This window comes from Tamandua tetradactyla, chromosome 10 (genome assembly GCF_023851605.1).
Source record: "Tamandua tetradactyla isolate mTamTet1 chromosome 10, mTamTet1.pri, whole genome shotgun sequence".
Taxonomy (NCBI): Eukaryota; Metazoa; Chordata; class Mammalia; order Pilosa; family Myrmecophagidae; genus Tamandua; species Tamandua tetradactyla.
The window spans coordinates 97,821,248-97,840,386 of NC_135336.1; the positions used below are offsets into that span (position 1 = coordinate 97,821,248).

A 19,139-nucleotide genomic window follows, 5' to 3' on the forward strand; every position below is an offset into this window, starting at 1 on the left:
CACACAGGGACGGCCATGTGACAGAGCCAGACCCTGAATTTCCCGCCACCAGCCAAGGGGCGTTTTAGATAGCTTCACCCACCGGGACACAGGGGAAAGGCCTGGAGCACATTCTTCCTTCAAGTGGGGGCAGGGCCCTGCTGCCACCTTGATTTCAGACTTCCGGCCTCTGGAACCATGAGAGAATAGAGTTCTGTTGGTTACGCCATGAGCGTGGGGTGGGGGGGCTGTCACAGATGCCCTGGCAATCTAAGGCAGATGGTGAGGATTTCCCAGCAAGCGAGTCAACATGACTTGAACTTTTTTAAAGCAGGATTTCTGCTTCTTCAAAGATCACCATGGATTACAATTACTTGGCAGAAAAAAAATGTCACATGGTCAGAAAGAATTTATGGGCAAGATGCTCGAGATGAGTTGGTATCGCTGTCAAGTAATTAAAGCTCTGAATCACAGTCTGTTTGGAAGCTCATTTTAAGTGGCTGATAATGGACCTGCCAAGGAAAGGGAAAACAGGGAAAGTGGGGATTAGCATGTGTTAGGTTATTGATTAGAAGCAGAGAAACTTCCCCAAACTGACTGGGAGGCTGAAACTTCAATCAGGGCAGAAAATGAGTTGCGTCAGCTCCAGCAGATTTGTAGCAAGCTTGATCTGGAACAGAATTTCACTTTGGCAGACCCGGTTGTGGTTTTAAAGGGATTTACTGGAAAAAGTTATTGTGGCAGGAAAGGAGGCAGCCTCGAGTAGGAGAACTATAGATGGAATCAGACCGTGTGGCGGTGCTCTCTCAGCCCCCTTCTAGTGACATGATTTGGGGTAAGACTCTGAGCCTCAGATTCTGCATCTGTAACACAAATAGGTATGATATTCCTACAGGATTGTTTTGTGGATCAAACAGAATAATATGTTTTATATTTTTAAGAGTATAAATTGGAAAATAAAATGGAAAGGCGGGCTGGGATAGTATAGGAAGTGAAGTCTATTGTTTTGGACATATTGCTGTTTTCAGTGTGGGGGAAAGTGACTGTGTCAGGAGCTCTGGATTCATCAGCAACTTGTTCTAAAGTTGGTGATAAAGTCCCCAGATGCAAACCAGATTCCGGCACAAAGCACTTAGGCACTGGGGCTTAAATTGAACCCCTTGCAATCACCTTTTTGTTAAAAAAAAATATGTTTACTTTTATTCTGATCATAAAGGTAATTCATGCTCAAGCTAGAACTTGAAAAGAAACACAAAAAGAATCAAGGTGTATATTTAGCTATCCAGCAATCAATTTTCATGCAGATTTTTAATACAGCATTTTATTCATATGCAATTTTGCCTTTACTGCTTATCATTTTTTCAAGTTTTACTTTATTCTATCATTAATCTTCTTTAAAAGTGGAATTTTTAAATGGCTATATCATATAACATCATTCATACTTATTTATTATCCTAGGACTAGTCCCAAATAGAAACATCCTAATTTACAATTGGAAATCTACCTAGAATCTACTCAGAGCACTCCAAAATTACCATCCTAGTCTTGAATTTACCAATTTCCATTGTGGCACTTTGGGCATGATATTTTTTATTATGCTGCCATGCACTACAGCATTACAGGGCACATTGATTATGGTCTGCAGACCTTCAAAAAGAAGTTTAGGCAATGTGAAATAGTTCCTGAGCAAATACTGGAAGTTCTCTGGGCCTCAATGTACCTATCTGAAAACTGGGAATTTTTCTCCCCTTTTCCTACTTGAGAGGGTGGGTTCCAAGACCCAACACGGAATCAGAAAGCACTGGACCCTGTGGCAAACATCATGTTAGAGTGGATAAAACTGGGAAAGGAGAAAGGAAGAGAATGAGCAAGGGAGGAAGGGAGGAGAAGAAAGTTCCATGTTAAGAACAGAAACATTACCTGAGAATTAGTTGTTCTAATGAGGTGTAAGGAAAAGTCCCTCTGGTGGAAGAGTCTATACCAAGGCATCCTAGGATAGCATGCATGCGTGTGCCCACCTGGAATCACATCATTGCATGGCATGCATGCATATGCCCATCTGGAATCACATCATTGCGTGGCATGCATGCATGTGCCCATCTGGAATCACGCCATTGAGTGGCATGTATATGTGTGCCTACCTGGAATCACGCCATTGGGTGGCATGCATGCGTGTGCCTATCCAGAATCACATCACTGGTGGCATGCACATGTGCCCACCTGGAATCACGCCATTGGGTGGCATGTATGTGTGTGCCTACCTGGAATCACGCCATTGGGTGGCGTGCATGCATGTGCCCATCTGGAATCACGCCATTGAGTGGCATGTATGTGTGTGCCTACCTGGAATCATGCCATTGGGTGGCATGTATGCATATGCCTATCCAGAATCACATCACTGGTGGCATGCATGTGTGCCCACCTGGAATCACGCCATTGGGTGGCATGTATGTGTGTGCCTACCTGGAATCACGCCATTGGGTGGCGTGCATGCGTGTGCCCATCTGGAATCACGCCATTGAGTGGCATGTATGTGTGTGCCTACCTGGAATCATGCCATTGGGTGGCATGTATGCATATGCCTATCCAGAATCACATCACTGGTGGCATGCACGTGTGCCCACCTGGAATCACGCCATTGGGTGGCATGTATGTGTGTGCCTACCTGGAATCACACCATTGGGTGGTATGTATGCATGTGCCTATCCAGAATCACATCACTGGTGGCATGCACTTGTGCCCACCTGGAATCACACCATTGGGTGGCATGCATGCGTGTGCCTATCCAGAATCACATCACTGGTGGCATGCACTTGTGCCCACCTGGAATCACACCATTGGGTGGCATGCATGCGTGTGCCTATCCAGAATCACATCACTGGTGGCATGCACGTGTGCCCACCTGGAATCACATCATTGGGTGGCATGTATGCATATGCCTACCTGGAATCACGCCATTGAGTGGCATGTATGTGTGTGCCTACCTGGAATCACGCCATTGGGTGGCATGCATGCGTGTGCCCATCTGGAATCACGCCATTGAGTGGTATGTATGCATGTGCCTATCCAGAATCACATCACTGGTGGCATGCACGTGTGCCCACCTGGAATCACATCATTGGGTGGCATGTATGCATATGCCTACCTGGAATCACGCCATTGAGTGGCATGTATGTGTGTGCCTACCTGGAATCACGCCATTGAGTGGCATGCATGCGTGTGCCCATCTGGAATCACGCCATTGAGTGGCATGTATGCATGTGCCTATCCAGAATCACATCACTGGTGGCATGCACGTGTGCCCACCTGGAATCACATCATTGGCATGTGTGTGCCCACCTGGAATCATGTTATTGGTTTTTAAACCAGGACGTCATCTGTTCTGCTAAACCATCGAGGTTTACATATTTTCAAAGGAGATAATCAGCTGATGTTTAAAACCAAGTCAACCACTAGATTGTCACCTAATTCAGAATAAGAATGTGACCTTATTAATTGCTGTAAGGGGAAAAATATAATGGCTAACACACAAAATACATTTTTTGGATAAATGAAGAAAGCATAAACTATTTTAGCAATGAATCCTGAACTTACTTAAAAGAGTATGTGTGTGTGCGTGTGTGCATGTGCATATGAACAAGTCTAGTACTAATGTGCTTGCATGCCTAGTCCTAACTCTGGTTAAAAACCCCTCACCAAGGCTGTAGGGCTGTGGTGCCAGAGATACAACTTTGTTCGAACAAGCCTGTCTCACATATATGCCCCTTACTAGGTGCCTGTGGAATTCCAAAGGACTCAACTAATTTCAACATTTTGGATAAAAATTGAGAGTATTTTCTACTCCTGTTTTAGGCACCAGACTCTCCAAGTGCACAATTTGAGAAGAAGCCACTGCTGCCCATGCTTTCCAGAAGAACATCCCAATGGCCAGGGACACCCAGAGGACCCCCCACCCCCACCCCATGTATAGCAAAGTCTTGGAATGCTGCACTTGGAATAATCTATTATTTAATAACTTATCAAGCGTCTTGCCACTGAACAAAATACCTTGATGGTCTAATGAAATATCATATTTACTCAATAAGATTTAGTCAATATTTGTTGAGAAAAGGAGGGGGACTGAGAGAGAGAGAGAGAGTCACCAGGAATGTTGTTTAAAATCAGATTTTATGATCCCTAACATAGACTCGCTGAATGAGATGAGGTGGTGGGGTCAGGGTAGAGGACGCATGGACAAGAACAGCAATGCAGAAATCTGCATCTCGAGCAGCTCTCCAGGTCACTCAGGGCACAGTAAGGCTGAGGGCTCTTTCTCTAGGTTCCAGCTTTCTTACACTAAGCCAAGTTGTACGGATGAAGACGGGTTAGAAGTAAATGAACGCATCAGCTAAAGAGGACGGTGGATGACTTGCTTGTTAAAGGACGACAAAGATCCAGGCATGACTGTTTATAGGTGAGAATTTTGGACTAGGAAGGAGCCTCACTGGTGGGGTTCAGTAGGTGGCTGAAGGGGCACCACGACCCCCGGGGCTCCAGGTGTTCAGAGGAGCCTCAGGGTTCTCTGCAGGATGAGCAGGTGGTGGGAGAGGCAGGCGTGGGCAGGCGTGAGCAGGGTGCGGACCAGTAGCGGGACAGGTCTTAGGGGGGTAGCAGAGGTAGGGTGGGCTGTAGTAGGCACCGAGGCCCTGAAGCCAGCTGCCCAGGCTCTCCGCTGGCTCCTTTCCTGCCTGTGCAGCCTTGCCCCACTTCAGAGCTCTCTGAGCCTTGGCAACATCACCCATAAAATGGGAGCCATGGGACTTGCACCACAAGGGTCTAGAATTTGGGGAATAAGCCTTGCTCAGGGAATGGAGTGTGCTAGATCACAGATGATATGATATGCAAAATGCATGCAAAATGCATGCCAAGTATATGCAAAGGGCTTGGAAGAGTGCCTGGCACTTCGAACTCTCAGGACAATTTGTGGCTATTATTGTGGCTGCTGCTATGAATTTAGCAGCTGAATCTTCCCGAGAGAACCTTCTCTTTCACTTTGCATTTGATGGCCAAATCAAATTTGGGAAGTGGGTCCCCCCCCTACTGCCCCCCGAATCAGGAAACAGGAACATGCATTCGGTACCATTTCATTGAAAGCAAGCAAAACAATGCAGAGTGGGAGTCAGAATTCAAAACCCAAGGACGCACCAAATGCTCGCTAAGCTTCACAAATCTCCCGGGACCCTCCAGGAGGGTACCAAATTCTCTGGGGAGTGACTCTTCCCGAGTTCCAGCTCAACCCCTCCGGGTCCTCTCAAGACCAATCACAGCCACCAAAACGGATCCCAGGAGCAGCCAGCTCTTGGTGGGGGAGGAGGCTCGGCTGGCCTCTCTGTTCCCAGCTTCTCATTCCAGGGACGATGACCCAGAGACAGGGAGTACTTTGGAGACCCCCAGGAGCTGGAGAGGCAGCTGCTTGTGTTTCTGAATCCTGTTTGCTACACCCCCCTCACTGACAGCTTCTCTCTTTACCCTCTCAAGGAAGTCTGAATTCAGAGGACTGATGGAAACGGGAAATGGTGGTCTACAATTCCCATCAGCCCAGAAGCCACTCTGCAGCCTGGGTGGACCTGAAACTGATTCCTCAAAAGCCAAAAGCAGTAATCTCCTTTTCAAAGCCCTGGGATTCAGCTGTCAGTCCACATAAAAACCATACTCCTCATCTTAAAATTTTAATGCACCATTTATACGTTGAAGCAAAAGAGTTCTGCATAATTAACACAGCACTGAAAACGGAGAGTCCAAGCACAAAATACGTTTTAAAGAAAAAGAAGCTGTGGAGGAGTAAGGCGTGCCCCCACGTTCATCCTGCACAGCTAGGAAGAGCTCAGCAGTACTCCAAAGGAGGTGCCTCTCCTGCTTGTGAAGGAAAACTGAATCAAGCCAAGGAGGATTTCATGCACAGATCCCCTTCCCAGCAGTCTGCAGTGGGAGGAGAAAAAACACAGCATGCACTTGCCCAGTTTCCAGGACAACACTTCCACCTTCCTTAAAACATATACCTAATTATTCACCTTCCTTAAAATGTACATCTAACTGTGCAAGCAAACTCACAGCGTCTCTGCTCCTTTCCCTGGAAAATGGGATCCCCTCCCTGGTAAAAAGGCAGGAAGGAATGGATGCTGGAGGCAGGGGCCCTCCCTTTCCAGCACATTCTCTTTGCAGATGCTGCACAGGCCTCCCCACAGCCCCACCCCCACCTCCCACCCAGAGACCAGAAGGAATCCTCAGCATGTCATCAGGAGGGGCTCTCGGCAGAGGGAGCCCGACATATGGTGCCTCCAATTTTTTTAGTGACAAGTGGCATGTTAGCAGACAGAGCTGCAGAGGAGCAGGGAGAGAGCCCCTGGCTAATCACGCCCGTCGTCTGCACCCTCAGGCAGAATCATATTGCTTTATGCAGATGAGTTCATAACAGTTTCTTCAATTTGGCTTTTATAGAAAAAAGTGCCAGCTCCTTCCACTGTGTCAACAGCCACCCGAGGGCCTACCACTTTACATTGCAAGTGTATTACTATTTAAAGACAAGCTTTTAGCTTAACATCAGTGTTGCCTTCAGAGTTTAATTACCGCCCTCCCCGTGGGGCCCAATGAGCCATCCACTCCTCCCAAGGGGTTCTGCTGGTGCTGAACTTTAACTAAGTCAGTCAATGCCGAATCACCTCCTCTTAAAGCACCGGCGTCTTCTTTCCTCTGCTTGGTAGGTTGTAGGTGGTTCCAATGACTGGCAAAGAGCCAGGAGCCATTTACAATCCCCTGGTAATTCATTTCAAATTGAAAATAAACTGGTAGACTATGTACATATTTAAATCTTTACTTCCTCTTCTGAGTCACTAGAGAAAGAGCTCCAAAGCTGAAGTGAGCTACTGAAACCATTCCCTGTTTTATTAAAGCAGTCATTTGATTCTGACACCAAAAGAGGGCCTTCTCCTCTTAAACTGCTTTCTCAGTTCCTGGAGTTGAAGGGAATGTGTTTGAAACGCTGAGCTATGGCTTGGCTTCTTCACTTTCCATTCACTGATCACTAAACTCATCTTTCCCTTTGATATGCTACTATGTACACACACCTTTGGGATACAGAATTATCTTTGAGAAGACAAATCAACAGGCATAGAGTAGTTGATATAGAAATTTTACCTGCAATTGATCCAGAGAGTTAAATACCTAGTACATTTTCAAAAAAGCCATAGAAAAGTTGAAATAAGGCAAAACTTAAAGAATGCCATCTACCTTCTTGTTTTGAGAGCTACACATTTTTTTTTAAGATGAATCAATGCATCAATCCAATTTTTAACTCAAACAACTTGGCAGAACACTCTATGGTGTTGACTGAGCTCCAAATAGGTCAAAGGATTAGATTTTCATTCCAGAAAAGAGCGTCCATTGCTACAGTCATCGATTTTGAGATTAAAAATGCCACCCACAGTTGTGAGGCCCCCACAACCAGCACAGACCAAAGATATGGCCGCCATCCTGGACCGGCATCTTGGGTATTCACGTTACCAAAGCAAATAAATACACATTCCCTCAAATCTTCATTCGTGGTCCTGAGTTAAACAAGGTATGTGCTTATTTTCATAGGATGGCAACCACACTGCCGTAGTGAGTTACAGCAAAATGACACACTTGGGCTTGGAAGGTCCAGGTTCTAGTGTTGCGTCTTCCATTTCTAAGGTGTCAGACTTTAGGAAAAGTCACACTGTAGCCTCCTTATTTACAGAAAGACTGTATCCATTCACTGAGCTCTGTGAGCCCAACTATTCAAACGGGGTGAAGGGTCAGGTGCAGTGGTAACTACGGGGAGCACTCACTTGGATGCTGCTGGTCAATGCTGAGTATCTACACAATGACAAAGTGCACTCGTTAAATCAAGATTCCACCACACTCCCTACACACTGACATATGTAAAAGTTGATGAACAGAAGGGCCGTGCTTTTTTGGGTGTCTATGAAGAATTAAGTACTGTGTTTTCTCATTTCCTTATTACAAAGAACTCTATGAAAACAAGGAATCATAGTCCTATGTTACAGGATATGTTCATATTACCCAGTTGGTAACTGGACTTTTGGATCACAGTGCCATCCCAACATCTATCTCCAGCTTGATAATGCAACATTCAACAAATAGCCTTTCTCTGAGCTGCACTGCCCTCCACCCAGAGCCTTCCATTTTTATATCACTGGTATTAAAATGTTTTACTAAAAACATACTGACATTTGACACCATCTCCATAAGTCCCTTTGCATATATAAATTGCTTTTCATCACATTTTTTCAAGTGAATTATGTCTCCCACAAAGATATCTTCGAGTCCTAACCCTCAGTTCCTGTGGAACCCTCAGTTCCACGAACCCATTTGTAAAGAGGATCTTCGGAGATGTTCAGTTAAGTTGAGGCCGCACTGAATCACCATGGCCCAATATGACTGGAGTCCTCATAAGCAGAGGAAATTTAGACAAGTTAGTAGGAGTGAGAAGGAGATAGGTGGCCCTGTGATGGGGACAGAGACTGAGTTACAGATGGCTGGCAGGCTACCGCTAGGATGCTGAAAAAGGACTTTAGAGAGACCATGGCCTGCCCAGACCTTGGTGATGGGCTGTAGCCTCCAACACTGCGATGGTACCTTCCTGTGATTCAGATGACCAGTCTGTGTATTTGCTATAGCAACCTGGCCAACTAAGACATCAAAATCGACACCCAGTGATTTCTCAATCTACACTTGCCACTCCCCCTTAGGATATTCCCTTCCTCCCATTGATTAAGATATTCCTAAGAAATGTACATAATCTCAGTAGAATGCTTTTAGTAGAGTACTAGTTGACAAAATACATCTTTTGCTGCTGCAGTCAAAGTCTCCCAGGATTGCTGGAAGAATCTGTCCAGGCCAGTAGTCAGGGGCCTCAGGTGCACAAGACAGAGCGCCAGGTGCCTGAGGCTGGTGGTAAGTGGGCTGCTGGCTACACTGGGCCGGAAGGTATCAGGCGACTTACTGCTTACCCACACAGACAACTGATTTCCTACTCTGGGTCTCTTAGGCAATGGGGAGAGTGCTTGGCATCCCAAAATGGGACTACGGGTCCAGTGTCCATCGAGTCTACACTTTCAACAGACAGGGTGACTGTAAAGCTACCCATGCTGTGAAGAGCTGGTTCAGCCTGAGGTAAAGCTGAATCCTGCTGGTTCTGTGGGGAGTGAGCCAAGTAAAATTGTCTCTGGCTGACAAACAGATCCTGCCCAATGCACCTTGAACAAGGAGAGCTGTGTTTTGTCATCAGTCTAACAACGTCCTGGATGAGGAATGGCAGCCTATGGTGGGCTTCCAGAAATGTTCTAAAAAGAGCTGTCATCGTTACCCTCAGATTTCAGGGTCCCCTTCCAGTCCAGCTTGGGTGAGACCCAAGAAGTCAGTGAATGTCCAACAGGTCAAGTCGGGACAATAGAAACCCCAAAAGTTATTTCAACCGATAAAATTGAATGTGAAGAATGGTTAAAGCAGTTACTGGAGAAGTGAAAATGCGAAAAGGAACTACTGAGCTTTCCCAGGAGTCATAGCAACAAGTAGTGACTGCAGGGTTCAGAGAGCAAAAGGGAACAAGTTGAGGTTATTAGATTCTAGAAGTTTGGGGCAGGGATGTACAAGACGCTGTTGGCTGGCAGGTGCTCATATCTCAGGAGTTTGTAGGAAGGACCTCATGATTTCAGTTCTTTAAACAGAGACTGCTGACTGGCTGGGGTTTGCATCTCAGGGCAGTGAGGGGAATGAGGCCGAGTTTGGAAGTGGGGAAAAGAAAACCATGCAGATTGAAGGTGCATGCTGATCCTGTAGCCAGCAGTTTGTGCCACTGAAACAGTGCCCCCTATTGGCAGAGCCCAGTGGGGCAGTTGGTGAAGGAGAAGGGGAGTTTGCAGAGTTCCAGCCTCAATGTCACAACACAGAGCAGAGAGGGTGGTTTGAGCTGGGAAACGTAATAAAAATATATATTAAATAAATAAATAAATAAAATATAATGCTCAAATGATTATTGCTTTGTCTGTGTATTCATTTCCTCCTGCTACAGACGAGTTCATCACAAGCTGAGCAGCTTAAAAAAACACCCCTTTTCTGGTTCACAGTTCTGAATGGCAGAAGTCTGGCATGGTGCAGCTGGGTTCTCAGCTCAGGATATCACAGATGGAAAGCAAGGTGTTCTCCAAGCTGAGTTCTTATCTGGAGGCTCTGGGGGGAAAATGCTTCCATGCTCATTCTTGTTGGCAGAATTCAGTTCCTTGCACTAGTAGTTCTGAGGCAACTGTTTTGTCGCTAGCTGCCCGCTGGGATCTGCTCTCAGCTCCTAGAGGCTGCCCACATTCTTTGCATGCGGCTCCCTTCCCTAAAATCCTTCTTAGGCTTTGATCTGACTTCCTTGGTCTCTGATCAATGGGCTTACATTTTAAGGGCTCGTGTGATTAGGTCAGGTCTGCCTGGATAATCTGCCTAACTTAAGATCCATTTATTTGGGGGCCTGGGAAGTCCCTTCTGCCATATAATGTACCATGATCATGGGAGTGATGGCACACCATAGTCACAGTTTCCACGAGGGGAGGCGATTCTAGAAGGATAATGGTCTTTGGAGGTAATCTTAGAATTCTGTCTTCCCTTTACCTGCATGTAAGAAATGTTTCTGTTCTCTCCTTCTTTTCTATTAAAAGCTGGGAATTTTACCAGGCACACAAGAAAGGCCCAAACTTAGTTCTGGTAAAAGTTAAAACTAAATTCTAAGCAGAAACTCATTCAAAACTTTCAGAAATTAAAATGTGGTGAAATAAAGCTCCACAGCCCTACTGTGCAGATTCCCGATTTTCCTGCCCCAGGACCCATGTTATGGACTGGCCAGGGCCAAGCAGGCCATCTGCGCTGCTTCCTGGATGGGGAAGCTGATCTCACGGGCCAGGTTTTAAAAGATTCTTCTTACTTAGCTCTTTCAAAAGCTTTAGAGGCAAGACCCAAATACAACACGAGAGTGCCTGCGCTTCACTGCTCCAGGGATGTGCAGTCACCCTCCCGTCTTGTGATAGAGGCTCCAGTGGGCAAAGAAATAGATGAACAGACAGTGGATGTTTCAGACACATGATGCCAGAAGAATCACAGGATTGCTCCACGCCAGCCAATGGGCGAGACGGAGTCTTCACATCGGGAGCGAGTGTCGGGAAGGGTGGATTTTGGCAAATTGCATTTCTCAATTCTAATTCAACCAGAAACTCACATCTTTGAGAAGCAGTGGTTTACCAGGGAGCCTGTAAAATACATACCCTTCACACCCCCTGTGAGCAGAATCTGGAACCTGCCACACTGACTGTTCTGAAACTCTCTCAATGTTAGAAATATTTCTATCTTCTTTCACAACCTAATATTCTATCCCAGTGATTCCCCCTGCATGCAACTGACAAAGGTTAACTGCTTCATCTACTTTCCATCTGAACCAGATCTCAAACTGCATTTAAATCTAATACAGCTGATCAGATCTGTGGGAAATTTCTTTTATTCTTTCTTTTATCTAGAGAAATTGGCACTTAAACAATCTTTGTGTATTTTCACCTTTTTACCTTCCTTCCCAAACTCATTTCACTATCACTTATGCCACATAAATAGTTTTGTGGAAACTACTATTTTATGTAGTGTTCTTAAAAGGCTTTCTCTTCACCCAAAATCACAATGGGCATTATATTCTGTGTGCAAGGACTGCTAAAGTATCGCAGAGAGTACAATAAAGGAACATTTATGACCATCTGGAAATGGCATTTAATTTTTTTTAGACTAGGATTAGGATGCAAATCCAACCCGGAAATTGGACCTTCCCTAAGCATCTTTGTTTATCTGATTACTGTTCAAAACCATCTGCACTTAATTGTAAGACAACAAATTGTTTAAGCATCAGCCAGGATTAAAGGGAAAAAAAACTCTTAATAACAGTTTTTATTGGTGGAATTTAAAAATAAAAGAAGAAACAATAAATTAAAAAACTCCATCAAGTCTTTTTTTTATATATTCAAACGTTGCTGTTATAAAAATTCTGGTGGTTTAGCTTTTACATCCCTGAAAGAAGATATGCACCGTCTATGAACCAGCTTCTTTCTTCTGAGAATTTCCAGTGAATTCTAGAGCTAGAAAGATGTTATTGTTAACAACATTCAGCATCCTACCAGAATCAACATCTCATGTGAAAGGAATTACATAGTGGGCTTCTGTGTTGCATTGATTAGAAAATATTCCTCATTCAGTATGAAAAGTCAGCTCCTGGAGCTATGCAAGGAGGCCCCTGCCAAATAATATCTAATATAAGAAAAGACAGGTACTTCTTTTTTGACCCTTCATAAACAAATAACATTTTTTTTTTTTTTTTTTTTTTTTTAAAGAGAGAGGGAGGAAGGGAAGGAAAGACAGAGAAGGAAGGAAGGGAGGAAGAAAGGGAAACATTTTTTAAACATTTTCTTGTTTTTATTATATTTTGTTTGTTTGTTTGTTTTTTACATGGGCTGGGGCCGGGAATCGAACCGGGGTCCTCCGGCACGGCAGGCAAGCACTCTTGCCCGCTGAGCCACCGCGGCCCGCCCAATAACATTTTTTTATTCCATCATAAAACCAAATATAAATGGACCCTTATGCAGCCAATCCTTCCAAGGCACCACGGACAATATATAAGTACTGCTCACCCTTAATTCTCAAGATAAGAATTCACCAATTTGCACCTAAGAATACTTTGCAGATACTGCTGATCCTCATTATTCATACAGTCTCTATTTGCAAATTTGCCTACTCATAAACATTTATTTGTAACTCCCAAATCACTACTCACAGTACTTTTATAGTCACTGGAGACATGCAGAGTGGTAAAAAGTTTGTTGCCGACACATACATTCCCGCTGAAAACAAGTGTCCTTTTCATGGTATATTTAGTGCCATGGTTTTTGCAGTTTTGTGCTTTTTGTTGGTGATTTTGTTATTTAACATTGTTTGCCAAATGTAGCACTGAAATGCTGTCTAATGTTCCTTAGCACAAGAAGGATGTGATGTGTCTTATGGAGAAAATACTAGTTAGGTAATCTTGGCTCAGGCAGGAGTCATAGTACTGTTAGCTGTGAGTCCAATGACAATCAACCTGCAATCCACACTAAATAAGGTTTTTAAACAGAACCACATAAAACAAGGTTAGGTATGGCTCAGTTGATGAAAATGTTTTAACCAGAGACTCACAGGAACATAACTCTATTTACCCCAAGAGCAGTGGCTCAGTACTTGCTAATTTAGTGTTTGTGATGACTTTATAAAACAAACTGTTGCAAATAGAGAGGACTGACTACATTTGCCTGCAATTCCTACTTCAATTCTCAAATCTACTTCAATCTAGAAACTCCTCCTTTGAATAATTTATTTTAATACTCAAAGGCAGGGCTATACTACCATTAAAACAAGGCTATTGGAAAGGGGAAGTTTCCATGAGATCATCTAGTTCCATTTCCTCATTTAGCACATAAAAATGAAGCCCATGGAGTTGTACCACAAGCTGTAAGAGAAGGTAAAGCCAAGCCAGCCTAGGGACCAAGAATCCTGAATCCTGCAGCAGTGTGCTTCTCATCATTGTTGGTGGTGGTTTTGTTTGTTATTTTTTGTTTATCACTTTTTTTTAAGATACTAGATATTGTTACATTGAACTCATTAAAGGAAGTTCTAGAGTATCATGGCAAATTGAACAAAATGAAATAGTTCTCTGGGGAAGTCATCCTTTGGTTGAAGAACCACAGGGAAAGTATATTTGTCTTTTTGAATAATACATACAATGTAAAAATTAACCATTTTAATGTGCACAATTCAGTGGCGTGAAGTACATTCATGATGTTGTGCGACCATCACAATGATCCAGTTCCCGAACTCTTTCATCCCAGTGGAAACCCCATACCCGTTAAGCAGTCACTCCACATTCCTCCTTGCCCTCAGTCCCTGACAGCCACAAATCTGCTTTCTCTCTCTCTAAAGATCACTCTGGTGGTCGTGAGAAGAGGTGATTGGAGGCATTAGGAAAGACCATGTGAGGAGACAATTGCTGTACTCCATGTGAGAGACAACTGTGGCTTGAGAAGGACACACAGAGGCATGGGGATAGAGAAAAGTAGAGGGACAGCAGCAACATCCAGGATCTACTGGCAACAGATCCAACCTGGGAGTTGATGGAGAGGGGCTGAGTCCCGGACACCTGGCTGGCACAGTCGTATGGATGGTGGTCGCCCTCAGGGAGATGGAAAACATGAGGGGAAAGAAGAAGAATCCCTGAGGAGAGAGCTCCATGGAGCGTCCTGGCAGCAGACACGAACTTGTGAGCCATCTGCATACAGACAGAGTGGGGAGGAGATCGGGAATTGGGGCTGGGATTAGAGTACCCCCAGGTGATAGTAGAGGGAAAAGCAATAGGTAAGGATCAAGCTCAGAAGGAACCCAGTGGTTCCTTCTGGACCAGTGGAAGAGGATGAGCTGGCAGAAAAAACTAAGTAGAAGAGAACAAAGAAATAAGAGGCAGTTGAAGTGTGTGGGTTGTCTACAGAAGCCAGGAGAAGAGAAGGTGGGTCAGCCATGTGTGCTGAGAGGTCCAGTAAACTGATGACAGAAACATGTCCATTGGATTGAGCAAGAGCTATTTTTTCTGGATGGTGGGTGCAGAAGCTATACCAAATGCGTTCAGAAAGACCTGGGAGAGGAGCAAATGGGCTGACAGCGTGGGCATCTCTTCGTAAACATTTGACTGTGAGGGGAAAGAAAAGAAGAAAATAATAGTTGATGGGTCTGGGGTAAAGCTGGGCCAAGGGAGAAAGTTGTTTAATCAGATAAAAGAGAAAGATGAGTCAATGGTGGAAGCTTTCTGAGATGGGAGTGAATGGAACCCAGATATTAAGTAGAGGGATTGGAAGAGGGAAAGTAGGAAACGGCAGGGTTAGATGCAGTGGGTTCATGCCATTCCAGCTCCACTTGGCTCCTCTTGGTCCCACAGCACTGGCAATGGGGTCAGGGACTCTTGCTATCTAGACATCAACTTTCCTTTTGTGCATTTTTTGAAGATTAATTTCAGAATATAAAAAAGGATATATACCTTTCTCATTCCCTGACTGTCTTGGCCTCTGCTCTTGGTTGGGAGCTGTCCTGCACCTAAGGCAGGAAGATGGTGGCTGCAAAGAAGAAAAGAAGTTCACTGAAGTCCATCAACCCTAGGGTCCAACTTGCTATGAAAAGTGGAAAGTATGTGCTGGGGTCAAGTGGACTCTAGGGATCATGAGGTATGGAAAAGCAAAACTGGGCATCCTTGCCAACAACTGAAGGAAATCTGAGGTCCCGTGATGTCCTATGATGTTGACCAACATGATGTTCATCACTGTAGTGGCAATAATATTGAATTGGGTACAGTGTGCAGAAAATGCCAGAGTGAGCACACCGGCTCTCACTGAGCCAGGTGGTTCTGATTTGGTTAGAAGCATGCCAGAATGGACTGGCGAAAAGCAAATCATGTAGAAATTTTCTTACATTTACCTGGCCAGAGCTTTTTTTTTCCTCTCTTTTTTTTAAATTGGGTGTGGTGGGGGGATGTATGGCCAGTTGTTTCATGGATTGCTCTAGAATTAATTATATGCAATTTCCATGTTTCCGTGGTGACACTTCAGTCCTTTGTGACTCAGGACCAAGACGGATGATCTACAAGGGTGGTCCTGAGAAGACTGAAAGTAACCTCTTCTGATGCAAAATCCTGAGGTGCAGGGTTTAATCACAGCACGTCATTCTTATATACTATATTTCATTAACTTGATTCAAGTATGTTAAATAATAAAACTAGACATTATAGAAAGAATTCCTGCCACGAGCCAATTGAAAAAAAAAAACAAAAAAGCAAAACACCTCCAAATGACTTTTGGTTAAAAAGAGGAAACAAACTGCAGGCTTGTGGGCGTGGCCTGGGATGCACCACTGCTGCCTCCTCGGACACACTGACCTGGGATGGCCCCAGTAGGTTTGTGCCTGTACTGTGGGAGGTGAGCTGGAGAAGGCGGGATTTGCTTCACCCCGCCAGAGCCAGGACCTGCATGAGGAATCAGGTTCAGCCCGATTTGGTGAAACTCTGGAAGAAATTAAGGAAGAAAATATCCCTGTTGTCTTTGGCATGGATAAAATGTTCAGTGGGAGAACCAGAATTGACAGAACAGACTCGTGTCTTATTAGGAAGTACAACCACGGCACCTAGTCTTGTGGATGTAGGAAACTCACTCGCTTATCCAACCAGTCCTTTAGCTAATCTAGAAACTCTTCGGTGGAAGTTGGCGACAACGATGATGTTGTGTTTACTGAATCTATACAACCACCTCCAGCAACAGCTGATTAAAGAAACATTAAACTTAACATCATCAAAAAGTGCAAAGCTGCAGGGAACTAATTCTTTAATGCTACTTTCTTCAAGAGATCTCACTTCTGAGAAGGGAAATAGAAGTGAGACTTGTCATGATGATGAAGAGTACATGGAAACTAATCAAAGGCAAGAGAACAATTCTTCCAGCTTTATTGAATGGGGACTTCCTGAAACTAAAGTCGGAACCAAGGATTTGTATTTCTCTACTTCCAGTCTTTCAAGAAGTAAGGCAAGCTTGGGTTAGGGCCTTTTGATCCTGGCAGAATGAATGTGGCAGGAGAAGTATTTCAGAAGCGAAGATCTGCAACTCAACATAATCCTAGTTCTCAGATCCCCCAGTCGGCAGCATTTCCCCATAATCAGAACCAACAAGGGGTGGATTCTTTATCACCAGTGGCCTCACTTCCTAAGCACATTTCCCAGCCTTCTACCCAACAGCAACCTACTAAACCAGTAAAAATCACTTGTGCAAACTGCAAAAACCTTGGCAGAAGGGACAGACAGACAGCTTATCAACAAAAAGGATCAGCTGGCCTCTTTCGTTCTACCACCCATGGGTGGATCTTGAGTAATTAAAATACACAGTCCTTTAGCTAGACATTTTACAGAGGTCTATAAAAATGTTTTAACAGAAAAATGCAAAGAGTCGCAATCATTCTTTATCACTAGAAATATATGTATCATCACTACCATTTTGAGTTATTGAAATCACTATTTAATTCACTTCTGAAATCTGCTTAGAAGTCAAGATTCACTTGCAGTAGTACTTTTTAATGATGTCAAACTAGGGAAGAAAATGGATTTTTGATCATAGATCATAGATCAAAAATAATATCCTATTGAATTATAGAGGATGACAGAATTTAACATTCTCCCTGTAAAACAATTATTCCAAATGCGAACGCAGGACACTTTAACAAATTTTAAATCAACTTTTGTTCTGAAAGTAGAGAGTGCATTGGTTGGCTGAGGGAGGTATCCATGGATAATGCTGTTAGATATTTAAGAAACACTTCTGTCAGTGAGAAAAACTATTATTAACCAAGCAGCAATTCCTACATGGTTGAGAACAAAGCTGCTGTAACATTTCAAAAATGATTCCAACTTTTTACTTTGTAAAAGGGCTTCTCTGTCATTTCTTTGTTAGGATAAAAAACAGAGCGATGACATGGAAGTAATCTATGCATTCCATACACAGGAAATCAGCAACGTCATATATGGCAACCACTTCCAGTGGCAGGAAGGGCTCCTCGGTACGTTCCGAAGCTGATGAGCTTCTAAAGCAGTTTTTTATTTGTTTCTGTTGTTTTTAGGTTTTTAGTTTCTCAAAACTAAAACACCACTACAAAATTTCAGGATCCAAAGGATAAACCATTTCCTTTTGCCTGTTATTTTATGTTGCTTATATTAATAAAAATAGTTGTATAGGCTCAAAAGTTTTCTAGTTTGCACGTCGGTGTTAAGTGCGAGTGTAGATGATTCACTGCAGAGAGAGCTATGACTTCCAAATGTATTTCCTTGTATCTGCTTGAAGCTCCCTGTTTTAACTGGAAAACTGAAATCCAAGGTGACATAAAATTGAAAGCTTGAAAGGTTCAATATTTATCCAAATAATAATATATAAAGGACCTCTCTGATTGTACAAAATAGGAAACAGAATAATTCAAAAGAGTAAAGAGCAATTAGGATTTGTAAATCATTCTTTATTTGCATACATACTCTTCCTTAAAATACAATGACCTTTCCTTGGCCCCAGTTGAGTATCAATAAGTTAAGGAAAACAATATTACCCTTTACATAATAAGGGAATTAATGATTAAAAGATGACAACATAAAAGAAAATTCTAAATGATGTAAGTTTCTGTTTAAATGTGCTTTATTTTTCTACCTTTGAGTCAAGATCACCATATAGAAACACCATCGTCAAGGAAAGATATACATTTGATATTATGATATAATATTCAGGAAATGTGATTAAATATGTCCTGACATCTCAGCAGAACATGACAAGAAAGCTCCAAAATGGATCAGCAGTATTTTATTATAAGTTTTAGGAATGCTCCTTCAAGATCTTACAGCATTTTAATTTGTAGATGTATTCAACGGGTGCTCTTGTGACATGTATCCAAAGACAATGTTTTTAAAAAGACCTCATATCTTTGTATAGATGATATAAAATCTACCTAAATATCCTAGGATCAATTAGATGAAATTAATTTGCATCCCTTCCTTCAGCCTCAGAATCTTTCCATCATTTTACCTATATATATTTACATCACTGAGAAAAACATCATCGCTTGATTGTACCTTTATCACTTGTCACTAAAATGATTTATGATAATTTTACTTAGGAAGTGAAGATTAATAATCCATGTAGCATGAGAAGGCCACTGTATTGGTGAACAAAGAGAAGCCAGGCTGCAAAATAATAGCCAAGTGAGCGGGGTCTCACCAGACATATCCCATTTATAGCAAGGTAGAAACATCTTTGTTGCTTAATGTCAATAGAAACAGATATTGGAACATTTCTCTTTTATATTTATTTTAAAATAATGGTCCTCCTTCTAAAAATGGGGAGAGTCTTTCAATGTAATTTTTACCAAGTTTTCTTCCCTTTTTATAAACCATCTTAGTTACTTTATTACCTTTGAAGTGACTGGCTGCACGTGGAGAAATGTCCTTCACCAGGGGCTTCGGGATGAAGTGA

At 43.2% G+C, this 19,139-nt stretch overlaps 1 protein-coding gene and 2 pseudogenes across 1 annotated transcript in view; 2 read left to right on the top strand and 1 right to left on the bottom strand.

Annotated features, from left to right (window-relative positions):
* Nucleotides 1–19,139, bottom strand: part of DSCAM (DS cell adhesion molecule) — a 696,179-nt gene that overhangs the window by 513,683 nt on the left and 163,357 nt on the right. The gene's annotated exons all lie outside the window — the stretch shown is intronic.
* On the top strand, nt 15,200–15,546 carry LOC143647737 (large ribosomal subunit protein eL30 pseudogene; annotated as a pseudogene).
* On the top strand, nt 16,113–17,008 carry LOC143647738 (zinc finger MYM-type protein 5 pseudogene; annotated as a pseudogene).